This window comes from Aotus nancymaae, unplaced genomic scaffold (assembly GCF_030222135.1).
Source record: "Aotus nancymaae isolate 86718 unplaced genomic scaffold, 86718_ANA_hifiasm-v0.15.2.pri h1tg000048l, whole genome shotgun sequence".
Taxonomy (NCBI): Eukaryota; Metazoa; Chordata; class Mammalia; order Primates; family Aotidae; genus Aotus; species Aotus nancymaae.
Window position 1 is genome coordinate 13,312,320 of NW_026988462.1, and position 16,616 is coordinate 13,328,935.

Below are 16,616 nucleotides of genomic sequence, written 5' to 3' on the forward strand. Positions count from 1 at the left end.
AAGAGGTTAGAAATGGAAAAAAAATAAGATAAAATACAAGATTAAGAACATGGGGGAAAAATATAGTGTTGTATGTAAATTATGCTTATAAAGTAAATCAAAACATAATGGTTTGAAACTTAGTGGCTTGAATAACTTATATTTTTGTCATAGTTTTACAGCTCAACAATTTGGGCAGGTCTCAAGGAGATAATTCTTCTGCTTCACATGGTGTCATCTGGGATAGTCACTGAGTAATATTCAGCTGGCTACTAAGTTCAAGTTTACAAGATGATTTCTATTACCTGAAAGGTGTATTGGTGAAGATGACTGGCAGCCTGGTCTAAGCCAAGCTCTTATCTCTACCCAGGTAATCTCAAGGGCTTTCTACATGGTCTTTTCAGCTGAGTATTCAATTTCTAAAATAGTAGCTGTGGGTTCAAAGAGTGAAAGTTCTATGAAAGTCTAGGCTATTAAGCTGCAAAGCTATTTAAACCTTGATCTTGGTAGCTACTACATGTCACTTTTGACATACTCCAGTGGTCAAGCAATCAGTAAGACCAGCCCAAAATCAATGCAAGAGAAAGTAGAAAAATTTATTTTTTCCAGTTTCTCCACTTTTCAATAAGAGAGACTGTAAAAATAACTTACTAAAATCATATGGCCAAAATATGTTTATATTTATCTCACATGAACACATAAAGTCCTTTCAATGTCCCCAAATGTCTCATCCAATTCTGCTTTCAGATAAAAGTATAGGATCTCTTCACTCATATCAAGTCCAGTTGGGGTTGAGTTTCTTTAGCCATGGTTTCTATGTCAGAAATTTCTTGATTAATGTCAAGTGTTGCTTCGTTGGTCTTGGCTCCCTGCTCTGATTTTACTTTCCATTTGCTTAGTTAATGGCTAGGTATATATATATATATATAGGTACATATATATATTATAGTTAACATATATATACTATATATATATTTCTAGTTAATATATATATTCTGACACTACATATAATATATGTTATATATAATATATATTATACAATTATATAATATAATATATAAAATAATTTATATATTATATATAATTGCATATATTAAATATATATAATATAGTATATATATTTATATATATATAATACTATATATATATTACTTATTTTTAGATGGAGTCTTACTTTGTTGCCCAGGCTGAGCTGGAGTGCAGTGGTGTGGTCTCAACTCTCTAAAACCACTGCCTCTTGGGTTCAAGTGATTCTCCTGCCTCCGCCTGCCAAGTAGCTGGGATTAATTACAGGCGTGCACCACCACACCCAGCTAATTTTTGTATTTTTAGTAGAGACAGGGTTTCACTATGTTGGCCAGGCTGGTCTCGAACTCCTGACCTCAAGTGACCTGCCCGCCTCAGTCTTCCAAAGTGCTGGGATTACAATCGTTAGCAACCACGCCTGGCCCACCCTTTTTTTCTTTTTCAATCCAAACTTATAAAATATTTTCTTAAGTTTCAAGTTTTCATCCACTGATTTAGACAAAGACCTGCTCTCAGTCTCTTTTCTTTTCAAGACAGAACTCGCTCTACCTGTACTTCAGAGTAATGGTGCTGTAGGGAATTATTAAGAGTCTTAGATGTGTTTTGGCTAGTTGAAAGGATGTATGAGCCTTAACATACTCATTCCTATCTTAAGTTATTCTAAGATTTAAACAAAAAAAAATCTTACAGTCCAATTTCCTGATATTTTTACTTTTATCTGCTTTGATTGTAGTGCATTGATTATTGAACATTTGCACTAAATCCACTTTTTAAGCGTTAATGTGTTTTTTGGGGAGAAACTAGGAATGATAAATCATTTAATTTTTGAACAGAGGTCATTCTAGCTCCTTATATTGTGTCTAAATGCTACTTCAAAGCTGATTTTTTTTGTTGCTTTTTATTTGTTTGTTGTTTGTTTTATCTTATCTTTCTCCACCTATACCTTACTACGAGCAAGTAAAATAAATCCATGGTCATATGTAGCATCCAACCTGGAAGTCCCCATAGCTATAGACACTTGTTAATGAGCCATATTTTCTATTTTCCATGTGACCATATACAACAATTTTACTAAAGCTTCTGCCACTTGGCTAGTCTAGGCCAACATAATTTCTTCTTTGTACTGCTGCAATTTTCTTTTATTTTCTTATAACTAGGTCTTAATTCCATCTAATCAGTTTTCCAAACTGCATATAAAAAGAATTATTTAAAATGCAAATCAGATCAAATTTTAATTTGCTTAAAGAAATTCTGCATGAATGCCTGTCTTGCTTTTTTAAATGAAGTCTCAAGTTTTTAACAGGGCTTACCTGGCCCTGAATAATATGGCGCTTGCTTCTCTCTCCAACCTTATTTCCTGCCTTCTACAAATCAACCCTGCAAGTAATCTGTTATATACCAAAATTAAATGTTTTTCATTTCCTGAATGACTCCATTATTTCTTTTTATGCTATGTTTTGTACAAAATGTTCTTTTTTACTGCTACTTCCACTTCCATCCATGATGCACTCATCTTGCCAAATTTTTCTCATTGTGGAGGGATAATTTCCTTTCACTAGCCTTATATGATGCCTTTAGGTGGAGATTACGTACACTTATTCAAACACTTTATCACAGAGTATTTTAAATGAATTTTGTACTATACTGTATGTTCCATAAAGGCATGTTTTCTGTTATTTTCATTCATTGTGTTTGCTCTAACTACTAATGCTGAATCATTTACTTAGTAGCCTCTCATGAAATATTTGAAAAATAAGTAAATTAATGCCTACAGGAATTGTGTACTATATTTCTGAGTGAGTCATGATTATTTGTCCAGGTTATCCTGGCTTCCATCCTAGTTCTTTGAATTATTAGCTATATGAATAGAGTATATAATGTTCAAATTTATCATTGTTAACACAGAGATTTGTCCCTACTTTCACTTCTCATATTTTTCTCTTGTTCTTTTGGATGTCACTCATGTAGGATCCATTCCTACTGGTCATATTAAATAGACTTTTCTCTGTAGCTTCTATGTAGTTGCCCAGCAGTGTTCACTCCAGGAGCAAAAGGTCGTTATGCCCTACAACAAATCTAAATTTTTGATCTCTTATTAGTACTCAAATTGTTTTATTTTTATCCAGCTTATATATACGTTTTCTAATGCAAAAGAACAAGAAGAGAGTGTTTTCTCAATGTTCCACAACATCCATGGAAATATATGTTGCAGGGAAATACTAATGGTAAGAAATCTGGTATAGCTGTATTACTATCAGATGAAGTAGATGTCTGGAGAATAAATCTTCCAAAGAAAGAGAACTACACTTGATAAAATCATCAATTTCCCTGGATATTTTCATTAAAAAGGGTTGTATATACATCAAAATATTTAAATTACAGCAATATGTAGAAAATGTGTTTCTTATACTCAACTGAAAGGAGCTGGACTTTAATTAAAATCATTATGAGGAAATAAGAGGTTGGAAAGGTGGCCAAATAAATCCCCCATTCAATTTTCTTTTTCCAAATGTGAGTATCAGTTAAAGAAAGACAGATAACAACAAATGGAAAAGGAATTTAAAGTCACTCTGGATTTCATGTCTCTGGAGACTGTCCCTGTCTTCTCCAAAGAATGACTAATGTGGTACTTAGAGCTGGAGAGTGGAACATGGTTGCACATACTTCGTTACTGGCTCAAAGCCAGTATCTGGGAATTAAATATATTATGACTTTTAAAATAAGATTCTTTCATATATGTAATGGACTTCACAGAAAAGTAAAAAAAAAAAATGTACTTGGGACTTTGTTTACGTAGGTCGATTGGTATGAAATGAATCTGGTTTCTCTATAAGAGTTCTGTACAAGACGTAGGATAACATAAAATTTGAATCCATTTTTTACCATATTAACGTGGTTAAAGCAAACTAAATATAACCTGAGAAGAACTCCATACTTCTGCATTTGAGTCCTTGTGGATGAATGGTAACCTAGCTTAATAGACAAAACTGAAAATCTAATTTAGGAGTATGCAGCTGTAACAATAACTGGATCTTGGCCAGTTCCAGAGGCAACACTTCAACCACTCATAGAGTGCTAAGTGTTCAAATTGTGTTCAAATAAGGCAAATACCAACCTGTCACCAATCCAGCTGATTCTGTACCTCACTGCTGATTTCTGAGTTGTTTCCCCCTTCCCTTTTTTTTTTTTTTTTTGTCTGTAAATCTTCTTCTACCACTTGACTGCACTGAAGTCTTTGTGAATCTGCTGTGATTGCAGAGGCTGTCTGATTCGTGAACACTTCATTGCTCAACAAAACTCCTTTAAAATTAATGGGGCTGAAGTTTTTCTTTTATCAATATGTAGGTGACAATTTTTAAATAAAAGACAGAAAAATCTCCAATAAATATTAAGGTAATTATTTTAAAAAAACTGAAAAGAAAGTGATCAACCTTTTCTGATCTGTCATAAGACATGGGCATTTTCATTTTTTCAAAATAATTTTTTTTTCATATTGATTGTTGCAATTTATACTCTCACCATTAATGTATGAATTTTAATTTGTGATTCCCACACTAATTAGACTTTGAAGATTTTACCTGAACATGTCGCATTGTTTAATATTTTGACTGACTTGGAACAGATTTTCATATGCTTAATTTCAATATCAACTTTTTCTTTTGTGATGATCAGCTTTTTTCCCTATTCCTTAGTTTTTGTGATTGTCATTGTTTTTTGTTTTTTGTTTTTTTTTTTCCCGAGACGGAGTTTCACTCTTGTTACCCAGGCTGGAGTGCAATGGCGCAATCTCGGCTCACCGCGACCTCTGCCTCCTGGGTTCAGGCAATTCTCCTGCCTCAGCCTCCTGAGTAGCTGGGATTACAGGCACGCGCCACCATGCCCAGCTAATTTTTTTTATTTTTAGTAGAGACGGGGTTTCACCATGTTGACCAGGATGGTCTTGATCTCTTGACCTCGTGATCCACCCGCCTCGGCCTCCCAAAGTGCTGGGATTACAGGCGTGAGCCACCGCGCCCGGCCTGTCATTGTTTTTTTGCTCTCTTCCTTTGTTTTCATTATTTATTTGTGCATAGTTTAAATGTCTGGGATATTATTTCTTGGCTGATATATATGTACTACAGTGTTCTCTTTTCTGCTCGTTTTTCATTTGTGTTTGAACTTTAATATATTTTCTGTCATAGTTTCTTTTCTGATTAAGCTTTCATTGTATGTCTAGAATAGATTATATTTACTACTTTTTTAGGTAATCTATGTGTGCAGCTTTAAAAACTTATTTATAAATTATAATTTTAAAATGTATTCTTAAGTAACTTATGTTTTCTTGCTAATATGAATGAAATTATTTTCAAACTATGTATTATATTTTCTAAATGATTACTATTAGTGTGATAAATCTTTTCGATTGATGTGTATTGGTCCAATATCCAGAAACAATGTAATAATTCTCATTTCCATCCTTCTTTCATTTTTGGTAGATTCTCTGCATAAACATAAATGTTACTAAATTTATTTTGATAAAATATTAATTATTTATAGCATTCTCAACTATGTCAAACTGACATATATTTATTTTTATATACTTTTTTAAAGTTTAAAATGCCATTATGCTTTTGATAAAATAAAAGATAGTTTAGGCCATCTTTTTATTCAATTAACAAAGCAATTTTTATAAGCTATAAATATTTGGGTAAAATTTGTAATTTTATATTATACACATATAATATTTTTGTATATTATATATATTTATATGTAACATTTTATATATATATAACAAATGTGTATATTATACACATATATGTAACAAATGTTCATATATATGTGTATATAATATAAAATGTACACCAAAAAGGTATCTGAGACAGGTGTCAACCAATTCAGAATATTTATTTTGCCAAGGTTAAGCATGTGCCTGTGACACAGCCTCAGGAGCTGCTGATGTCATGTGCCCAAGGTAGTCAGGGTACAGCTTGGTTTTATACATTTTGGGGAGACATGAGACATTAATCAATATGTGTGAGGGAGGACACTGAGGCAGTGGTGGGGAGGATTGGGGAGTTAGGGGTGGGGGCTTCTAGGTCATGGGTAGATAAGAGACTTATGAGTCCTTGATCAGTCTTCTACTGAATACACAACTGTGTCTGGCTCATTGAATCTGCATTTTTAAATAAACAGTAGCACAAAAGAAGCAATCAGATATGCATTTGTCTCTGGTGAGCTTCTGAGGGATGACTTTGACCTCTGTCTGTCCTCTTTCCACATGGAATTTTCTTGTGGGCAAATTGTGAGGGAGGTTTGTAGCTTTTTGTCTTTGTAGCTATCTTATTTAGAAATAGAATGGGAGGCAGCTTTGCCTGACATTTACCAGCCTGACTTTGCCTTGGCTTAGTGATTTTGGTGTCCTGAGAGACTTATTTTCTTTTCATATGTATACATATGAAAATTTATATACCTACAGATATACTCATATATACACATACAGATATATTTCTTTTCATATATATGAAAATTTATATACATGTAGATATGTACATGTATGTGTCTTGGACATATATTTGTATATATGTATATCTCAGTGAATATAAATTTTCTTTTAAATGACATTGGCTTCATGACAGCAGAGAGATGAGGTATTAACTATAGTTTAATATTAAGAATTATTACTCTTTCATTTTTTTCTTCTTGAGTCATTTAAAAATTATCTAATATTTTCATATTTCTATAGGTTTTCAAACTTACTTGTTAAAGATGCCACTGCATGCAGAAATAGTGACCATATCTGTATTTATCTCACATATTAATATATTTTTCTTTTTGAGACAGAATCTCACTCTGTCATCCAGGCTGGAATGCAATGGTACAATCTCAGCTCACTGCAACCTCTGCCTCCTAGGTTCAAAGGCTTCTCCTGCCTCAGCTCCCTGTATAGCTGAGACTACAGGTGTGTGCCATAATGTTGGGGTAATTTTTGTATTTTTGGGAGAGACAGGGTTTCGCCATTTTGGCCAGGTTAATCTGGAAGTCCTGACCTCAAGTGATCCACCCACCTCAGCCTCCCAAAGTGCTGGGATTACAGGCATAAGCTACCATGCCTTACTCACATTTTAATTTTTAATGTTCTTAGTCTGTTTCTTCTTTCTTTCTTCCTTCCTTCCTCTCTTTTATTTTCTTCTTGTTTATCTTTCTAGAGATGTGTTTAAAAATAAAAATCACAAGACTGTGCTCTCAATTTCTGGAAACTGCTTGTGCAGAGAATGGGATCAGTGAATAGGTCAAGAGTATTCTGTAATTGACCACTGTTAAGGAAACTAAATGAAAATTACCTCTTTGCTGTTCTGGAAAGATCAAGAAAAAGTACAGAAGAGTAGTATTGAACCAGAGATATAAGCATTGATAAATGACATATCTATTTATGTGTAGCTGACTTATCCATGAGTTAGTTCTGAGCTCATACAATCTGTTCTTGCAAATTGTCAGCCTATACAAAAAGTTCTGACATTTTTTAAACATTCCATGAGTGATAAAGGCTCACCATTGAGGGTAGTCTGTGTTAACTCAAAGATTGACATAAATTCTAAAATGGCATTGTCAAAAAATAAGAACTTATCAAAAAGAGGATCTTTAAAAAAACATCTTTAGAAAGGTCATTTATAACACTCTTCTCCAACTTTTTAGTTTGTACTTTTGTTTGTGAAAGCATTTTTCACCATCAGATGAGCCAAAAATAGGTATCTGATACCAAGTGAAAGACTGCATGCTCAGTGCTATTGCTTCCAAAGAAGATTTTTTGGATGAGCATCAAGACCTTTTAGGGATTGCAAATATTTATTGCAGAAAGTATAACTCGGCGTCTTAGCTGTAGCAGAAATAAAACTTGAATGGTCAATACCTACTTATGTGCTTTTTAATGTTCTGAACTCTGAAAAAAATAGAGAAATTCTACATACACAATGTGGAGGCTTTTAGTCTGTCTAAAATAGAATCATAATAAATTCATAAACTGGAAATATTCATGTTTGAAGCCCATTTTGAGGAATTTATCACTGTAGATCCTTGAACATTTTGCCTCTCCTCTCTTGCCTTTTAAATTTTTTATCATATTTTGTGTCAGTATGGAGTAAACAAAAAATATCTGTAAGGAAGGCCTAAGACTAACACTCATGCCTTCAAAAGCTAATATTTATTGAAATGAAGAAGAAATAGGTGATGCAACAGAAAGATCACAAAATTTTGCAGAGAATTTTGGGACATGATAACCCTTTATCTAGAACATCCCAACTCACGGAGAAAGAAAAAAAAATACAACTAAATTTTGTTGGGCATGTGTGTATGTAGAAGGTATTCAACATAGACATATAAAATCTCCTGAAGATGAAAAAATATTTTGCTTCCTGAGTGGGTGGGGTATAGTCATGGGTTTGTGGATATTTTCACTAGAGAGCAAGACACTATTTTGAAAGACTGATACGGTACAGGAAACAGAGACTATAACACAATTTTGTGAGCCTTTGGGATGTTAAATATTTTATCCTTCCCTTCTCTTGATTGTTAAGCAGTAGAGTTCATGGAATCAGCTGGTGGGTCTAAACTAAGCAATAATGCATCCATCAGCTTTTATTATTCTAACTTGTATCTCTAAGATGCAGTAGCCTATAAAAACACTGCTTTATACTTTAGAGTTAATCTCAGTGTTCATCTAAACCTTTGTTTTTGAAAATACAGTATTAAAATAATGAAATTTACTTAAATATAAATGTTTTCAATGTAAATTATATGTTATCTGAAATCCAGCCTATGTGAGCTCAAAATTTTATAACTTTATTTCTACTTTTGCCAATTTCAGTTCTCTAAAATCAATTTTACACAATACTTGCAAAAAAATAAGGCTCACTTATTCTTGCAAATTTAGCTCCTCAGATTGCTTCACAGTTCTCTATTTTTATTTTTATTTTTAGAATAAACAGTTCCAACTCTCCATCTTCTGAAATGCTTAACTCTGTTTGTTCAAAACATCATACCAAGAGAGTAATGCATCAGGAAAAGGCTAGAAATTTCCTGAAAAGTTTCCCAAGCCTATCTCGGTTGCTTTTTTATTTTGTTTTATTTTTTTTTCCTTTGTTTAATGTGGTCATGCTGAGAATGGAACACTACTTTTTTGTTGTTGTTCATAAGTAAGTTGGGATTGGAAGTTATCAAAACAAAACTAGTGATTCTGGAAGCAAGATATAAACAGCATAAACTAGCTTTTCTCTTTTTCTAAATGTTAGAGAAAAAGGCTGAGTGAGCTTCAGTCAACAACTTCTGTAAAGAGGAAAGGGAGTATAATAGCATTCGAGAAGTTCATGTGTCAGTTGCTAGTCTTCGCTCTCTCTTAGGAAAAATACAAGTAAAAGAAAAAAACACCTTTTTACATGGACTATGAGGTCAAACAATAAGAATTAGTAGTCTATTTGAGATAAGAATTAAATATTTTAATATAATTTCTTCCTATAATATATTTTTCAATGTATATATATTTGATAATTAAAATCTGATCTTATTATACTCAGAAAATAAAAACCAAAAATACCAAGATGATTTCTTAGAGATTTAGATTAAATCAATAGTTAAATTATAAAACGTAAATATTTGGGATGCCATCTTTTGCTCAGTGTGCTATTGCCTTCAAAGAAGAATATCTGAATTTGCATCCAGAGCTTTTGGAGACTATATTTTATTGGCAAGAGAACATAACCAAGTATGTTTTCTGGACCCTCTAAAACTCTAATTGTTCCGTGTGTGGAAATAGAGAACATCTTTTCTGAAATGGTGTAAACGCTATCCTTTGGAAAGGTAAAAAGGACAAATATGCAGTAGGTCCTTGCCGTTACACAGCAAAGCCACTAACCTCACAGCACTTTAAATTTATTTTTTTAATCTAGAGATCATATTTTCAAAAATAAGCCAGAAATTTAATAGAAACTATCTAAATGTTTTGTTTGTAATATTAAGACTGTAGGCACAACATATGGTATGAAAATATTGGCTAATTTTTTATGGACAATGTTTTGAATGAACAGCCTGTCTCTCTACTATCTACTACTTCCATTTGTATGAAAATTTGCTGAAACTACTATCTATTATAGAATATCACCAGCTTTATTTAATAAGAGGAGTTGCTACTCGGCTGCAACATAAAATGTTTTGCTTCGTGAAGCAAGTTCAGATTTAGATTCAAACTCATTAAATATTTCAAGAGTGTATTATGATAACAAACTAGAGGAGAAATTGCCAGGCTTTACTGTTTGGAAAATTAGGGAGCAAGAATGATTGATGTAAGTCCCTATGGCCTTTAAAGATAAAAATAAGTTTACATAAAACTAGGGTTATGCTAGAGAGTAGAGAAATACTGAATGCTATTACAAAGACAGGTGAATAGACAAAGATATACAGCTCAATATCCCAAGCCATAACAGAAATTCTGGAGGCAGTTAACTCTTGTAGCTAAGATAACTCATTGTTCAAGAGCAATGTTAGATATGTTTGGGTCTTTCAAACTGATAGAATAAATTAAAGTAGATTCCTGAGTGTTGTCCTTCAGGTTACACCTTGCATACCCAAGAAATGTATACAGAACCAAAAAAAAGGTGATGCTTTATCATTTCAGTATATATTCATAGTAATCAAATTTAGTCCTTGGTTCTGTGGTAGGCACAAAGGATACACAAAGGTTAGAAATAGGTTTGAGAAATCACAAATGCAGGGCACACCATTCCATTCTGACAATTCAACTGAGAAAGTTCTAGAATTTATACTTTTAAACAGGAAGTTGTTAATTAAAGCTACTGAAAAACTAACATTCTTCTGGTCTCTTATATACTTCTCTAATGTGAATTACCAAGAGGCACAGAAGAATTGAAGAGTGGGGGTTGCTTCCTTCCACATAAGCAGTGCAAATGCAATGTTTAATTGCCACGTCTTTAGAGAAAAGGATGGGGTGACATCAGTCAAGTCTTCCTTGACCCTCTCTCCCTCTTTGTCCTACAAGATAGAAGTGACTATTTAGAAGAATCATAAGGATAGCTCTTGGATTGTGGCTCAACTGCTGCTGGACATGAAACTTCAGAGGTTTATTTAAAGGTTAAGATTGTCAACGACTCAGTTCCTGTAGTATTGCCCGCTATTGGTCATGGCCTATGGTTAGTTATTCCAGTGGTACTTTTCCATAATGTTTGCTATAAATAGAAACATGTTCACTCTAATTTCACTTTCCTCAGGACCCCCTTGCACTCCTAAAAATTACTGAAGACCACAAAGAGCTTTTTTTAAGTGTAGGTTTTATCTACTGATATTGATCATACTCAAAGTGGTGTCCCATCTCTGTCATACATTAAGACACATGTCACCCTCGTTTGGAAGCGATGAAAAGCAAGGTTTTGTTTTGTTTTGTTTTAAATCAGATAGTAGCAGCAGTTACTTAAAAATCTTTTTTCCTGGAGAGAGATCCAAGATGGCTGATGATTAGCAGCTCGGGCACGTACCTCCCAGTGAAAGCGCAAAGAACGAGAGGACGCCACACTTTCAGACGAATATTAGTTGCTCACGGACCACGAGATTCCCAGTGGAGGAGCTCCACGGGTCGCCAGGGCGACTCTTGTGGCCGGCGTGGCGGTTTTGCTGGTGCCTTAGCACGCCAGTTCTTGGTGCAGAGTCCGGATATTCCCGGGCAGAAAAGCACCATCAATCTTAACACTGCTGTTTTGGCCGGCTCAGTGGATTGCTCAGATATCGGCGCAGGGAATCAACAAGTTGGACGTCAGAGACCCAGTTAGAAAGTCGGTAATTATAAAGACGACAGACGGACAAATATATAATGAAGGGAAGAAACCAGCGTAAAAAGGTAGAGAATACTCAAAATCAGAATGCCTCTCCCTCTACAGGGGATTGCAATTCCTCATCAGTAACGGAACAAGGCTTAATAGATTACACGGGTGTTCCAATAACAGAAGCAGGTTTCCAAACGTGGGTGATAAGAAACTTCTGTGAATTAAAAGAACTTATTCTAACCCAATGCAAAGAAACTAAGAACCTTGAAAAAAGGTTTGACGAAATGTTAATGAGAATGGACAATTTAGAGAAGAATATAAGTGAATTGATGGAGCTGAAAAACACAACACGAGAACTTCGCGAAGCATGCACAAGTTTAAACAGTCGAATTGATCAAGCAGAAGGAAGGATATCAGAAGTCGAGGACCAGCTCAGTGAAATGAAACGAGAAGACAAAAATGCAGAAAAAAGGATGAAAAGGAATGAGCAAAGTCTCCAGGAAATATGGGACTATGTGAAAAGACCTAATTTACGTTTGATAGGTGTACCTGAATGTGATGAAGAGAATGAATCCAAGTTGGAAAATACTCTTCAGGATATCATTCAGGAAAATTTTCCCAACCTGGCAAGGCAGGGTAATATTCAACTCCAGGTAATACAGAGAACACCACAAAGATATTCTTCAAGAAGACCAACCCCAAGGCACATAATTGCCAGATTTATTAGGGTTGAAATGAAGGAGAAAATACTAAGGGCAGCTAGAGAGAAAGTTCAGGTTACCCATAAAGGGAAACCTATCAGACTTACAGCAGATCTCTCAGCAGAAACCCTACAAGCCAGAAAAGAGTGGGGACCAATATTTAACATCCTTAAAGAAAAGAACTTTCAACCCAGAATTTCCTATCCAGCCAAATTAAGCTTTATGTGCGAAGGAAAAATTAAATCTTTTGCGAACAAACAAGTACTTAAAGAGTTCACCACCACCAGGCCTGCTTTACAAGAGCTTCTGAAAGAAGCACTATACATATAAAGGAACAACCAATATCAGCCTTTCCAAAAATATATCAAAAAGCAAAGAACTTTAACACAATAAAAAATTCACATCAACTAATGGGCAAAACAGCCAGCTAGCATCAAATGCTGGTATTAAACTTATATATATTTTAATTGGATAAAAAGCCAAAACCCATCGGTATGCTGCATCCGGGCCCATCTTACATGAAACAATACACAAAGACTCAGAGAGAAGGAGGAAGACTTACCAATTGAACAGAGAGTAAAAATAAACTAATAAACAAAAAGCAGGAGATGCAATTCTCACCTCTGATAAAGTAGACTTTAAAGCAACAAAGATCAAAAGAGGCGAGGAATGACATTACATAATGGCAAAAGGATCAATGCAACAAGAAGAGCTAACGATTCTATAGATCAACGAGATAGAAAATTAACAAGGATATTCAGAACTTGAACTCAGACCCGGAACAAGTAAACTTAATAAATATTTATAGTACTCTCCACTTCAAATACACAAAACATACATTACCACCTCACACCTATTCCAAAGGTGACTATATAATTGGAAGTAAATCACTCCTCAGTAATCGCATAGCATTTCATAGGTTTAAATTAAATATTGGTTGGCTGTTTGTTTGTTATCTTCTTCCCTTATTCCTTCCTGACTACATCATTAAGTATAATTATCAGTATAAAAGAGGTTTTCAATACCCATTACTAAATTGCATTCTAGCCTGGGCAAGAAAGCAATACTCCCATTCTCTCTCCCTCTTTCTTTTCCCTCTCCCTCCTCCCCATTCTCTCTCTCTTTCTTTCTCTTCCTTTTTTCTCCTTCCTATTCTCTCTCTCTCTTTCTCAAAAAAAAAGAACTCTAAAACTAAAAAAAAAAAAAAAAGAGTATCTAGCTCACAACATAGTTGGAAGACTTAGTTGTATATAAAACACTAACTTACCTGGTGCAATCAAAGTTGTGCCCTCCACCCCCTCCTTAAAAAAAAAAAAAAAAAAAAAATCTTTTTTCCAAGCATTAGCAAGTTATGGACTAACAAGGGTTGATATGGAACAAAGAAGAAATTGGCAAAAAACCAGAAGTTCATTCAGTAGTAATTTAATATTTAAAAACAACACAAATGAACTATTCTTATGATAAATTATCATCATTTGAGAAGAGTTTAAGGATGTTAGGAATATTAGTAGGGTAAGTAATATTGGAGCCAGAAAAAATGCTGTTTAAAAATGACTTTTTAATAATAATTTTTCATGGATTTTAAACTTTCAGGAATAGCTTTGTTAACATGGATTTACAGATTCCTGTAAAACTTCTAAAACATTTTAAAATCATAACCACTTTTTCTGAGGATCCAGTAAGATGGCAGAGGTAGAATAGAAGAAAAAGCGGACCTTCCGCAAGTTCACCTACCGCAGCGTGGATCTGGACAGGTGATGGACATATCCTATGAGTAGCTAATGCGGCTGTACAGTGCGCACCAGCAGCGGCGGGGCTGAACTCGGGCCTTTGGCGAAAACAGCGCTCGCTGCTGAAGCGCCTGCGCAAGGCCAAGAAGGAAGCACCGCCCATGGAGAATCCAGAAGTGGTGAAGACGCACCTGCAGGACATAAGAAGATCATCCTGCCCGAGATGATGGGCAGCATGGTGGGGGTCTACAATGGCAAACCTTCAACCAGGTGGAGGTCAAGCTGGAGATGATTGGCCTCTGTCTGGGAGAGTTCTCTGTTACTTACAAGCCGGTGAAGCATGGCCGGCCGTGCCTTGGGGCCACCCACTCCTCCTGCTTCATCCCCCTCAAGTAGTGGCTCTGCTAATAAAGGCACACAGATCTCCAAATAATAATTAAATAAAATAAAATCGTATCCAAAGATAAACACTAGTAGTGCTTCTGCTGCTATTACTACTACCAACTATCAATTGTCCTCCCACTATTGTTTTGAGCCTTTGTTTTCATACTCAAATGTGACCACGTGCTTCTTCATTCCTTTTACTAAAGAAGAAACTGAGCAATGTGACCAAGAACACAAAATAATAAGTGCAAAGATGAAATGAACTCACATGAAATGACGGTTGTTTTCATCTTTCAATGGCATTTGTTCATAGAATAAAGTATTAATGTTCAAATACTTCAATACTTTTCTTAAGTGTCTTATTCCTACGCTTCAAATATATTTGGAAAACAATGACTGCTCCACCAGAACAAAAGGGTTTCTGACAGATTTAAATAGCACAATCTATGGAAATCCTTTATGAAATTTAAAGATACACATGGAGTCTTTGTAACTCAATATGAAGTTGAGCTTATATAGAAGAAAATGAAAATAAGTAAATTTATTTTTGGCAATTTAGTTTAGGGTTCTTAACAAATCCTTAAATTTCTCATCTACTCAAAGGCAGCCACGTGCAGTGGTTCATGTCTGTCATTTTAGCCACTTGGGAGAGGGAGGCAGGAGGGATTGCTTGAGTACAGGAGTTCAAGGCTGTATTGTGCTACGATTACACCTATGAATGCCAGTGCTCTCCAGCCTGGGCAACAAGGCAAGACCCCATCTCTTAAAAATTTGGTTTTAAAGCATTATCAAAATTTATCAATGGCATTATTATAAGAATTAAATGAGGCCGGGCGCGGTGGCTCAAGCCTGTAATCCCAGCACTTTGGGAGGCCGAGGCGGGTGAATCACGAGGTCAAGAGATCGAGACCATCCTGGTCAACATGGTGAAACCCCGTCTCTACTAATACAAAAACAAAAAATTAGCTGGGCATGGTGGCGCGTGCCTGTAATCCCAGCTACTCAGGAGGCTGAGGCAGGAGAATTGCCTGAACCCAAGAGGCGGAGGTTGCGGTGAGCCGAGATCGCGCCATTGCACTCCAGCCTGGGTAACGAGAGCGAAACTCCGTCTCAAAAAAAAAAAAAAAAAAAGAATTAAATGAGTCAGTAAAGGGCTTAATAGAGAGAAGATATTTCATAAATGGTATTTCTATTTATAGTAGTGGATAAAGTAGTAGTAACAATGGAAGTAGTACCAGCTGTAGAAGAGTGGTGCTATAGCACAGTTAGAGCAAAAATTGTTATTATTTTACTATTGTTCTTGAAAAAATGTCAAATCCATGAAAGAATTTATACCCATAGTTTTTGACTTAGTATTTTGTATATTTTCTCTTTTCCTTGCACCTGTGTATGCCCAATTTTAAACGTGAATTGTTTATATTTTAACATTTCTGAAATTAGATATGCATCTGAAAGTAATATCTCCCCAATATAGCTAGAATTTTTGTTTGTTTCTTCTTACAGTATATTGACTTAAAAAGAAAACCTTAGGTTGTTATACGTATCATTTTACAGTCTTGTTTTCAATCATCTCTTCAGTTTTCATTCCATTTACATTTTCCTAATATATATATTTAAAAGTAATATTTTGAAGCATTTTACCATATATTTTTGAAAAATATTTTCTAATGTTGCATACTCAGGTTATTTTTAATTTTTACTAATAAGAACAAAATTGCTTTATCATTTTGCATAAATCTTAGTGAATAGCTCTTCTTTTAATTCCTCTTGAGATAATTTTTATAGTAAAATTTTATTGTTGAATGATATAAATATCTTTCTTATTGGGAAGAATGATTTCCTTTAGTTAACTTTAATTTAACTTTGAATTTTGAAAGATATATATAAATATATACAAACATTTTAGAACATAAACAAGATACAGGTAAGTAAAAAGGTAATTATCTTACCAATTGTAAGTAGTTAAAATAATCTGCATTTTTTTCTAGAAATAC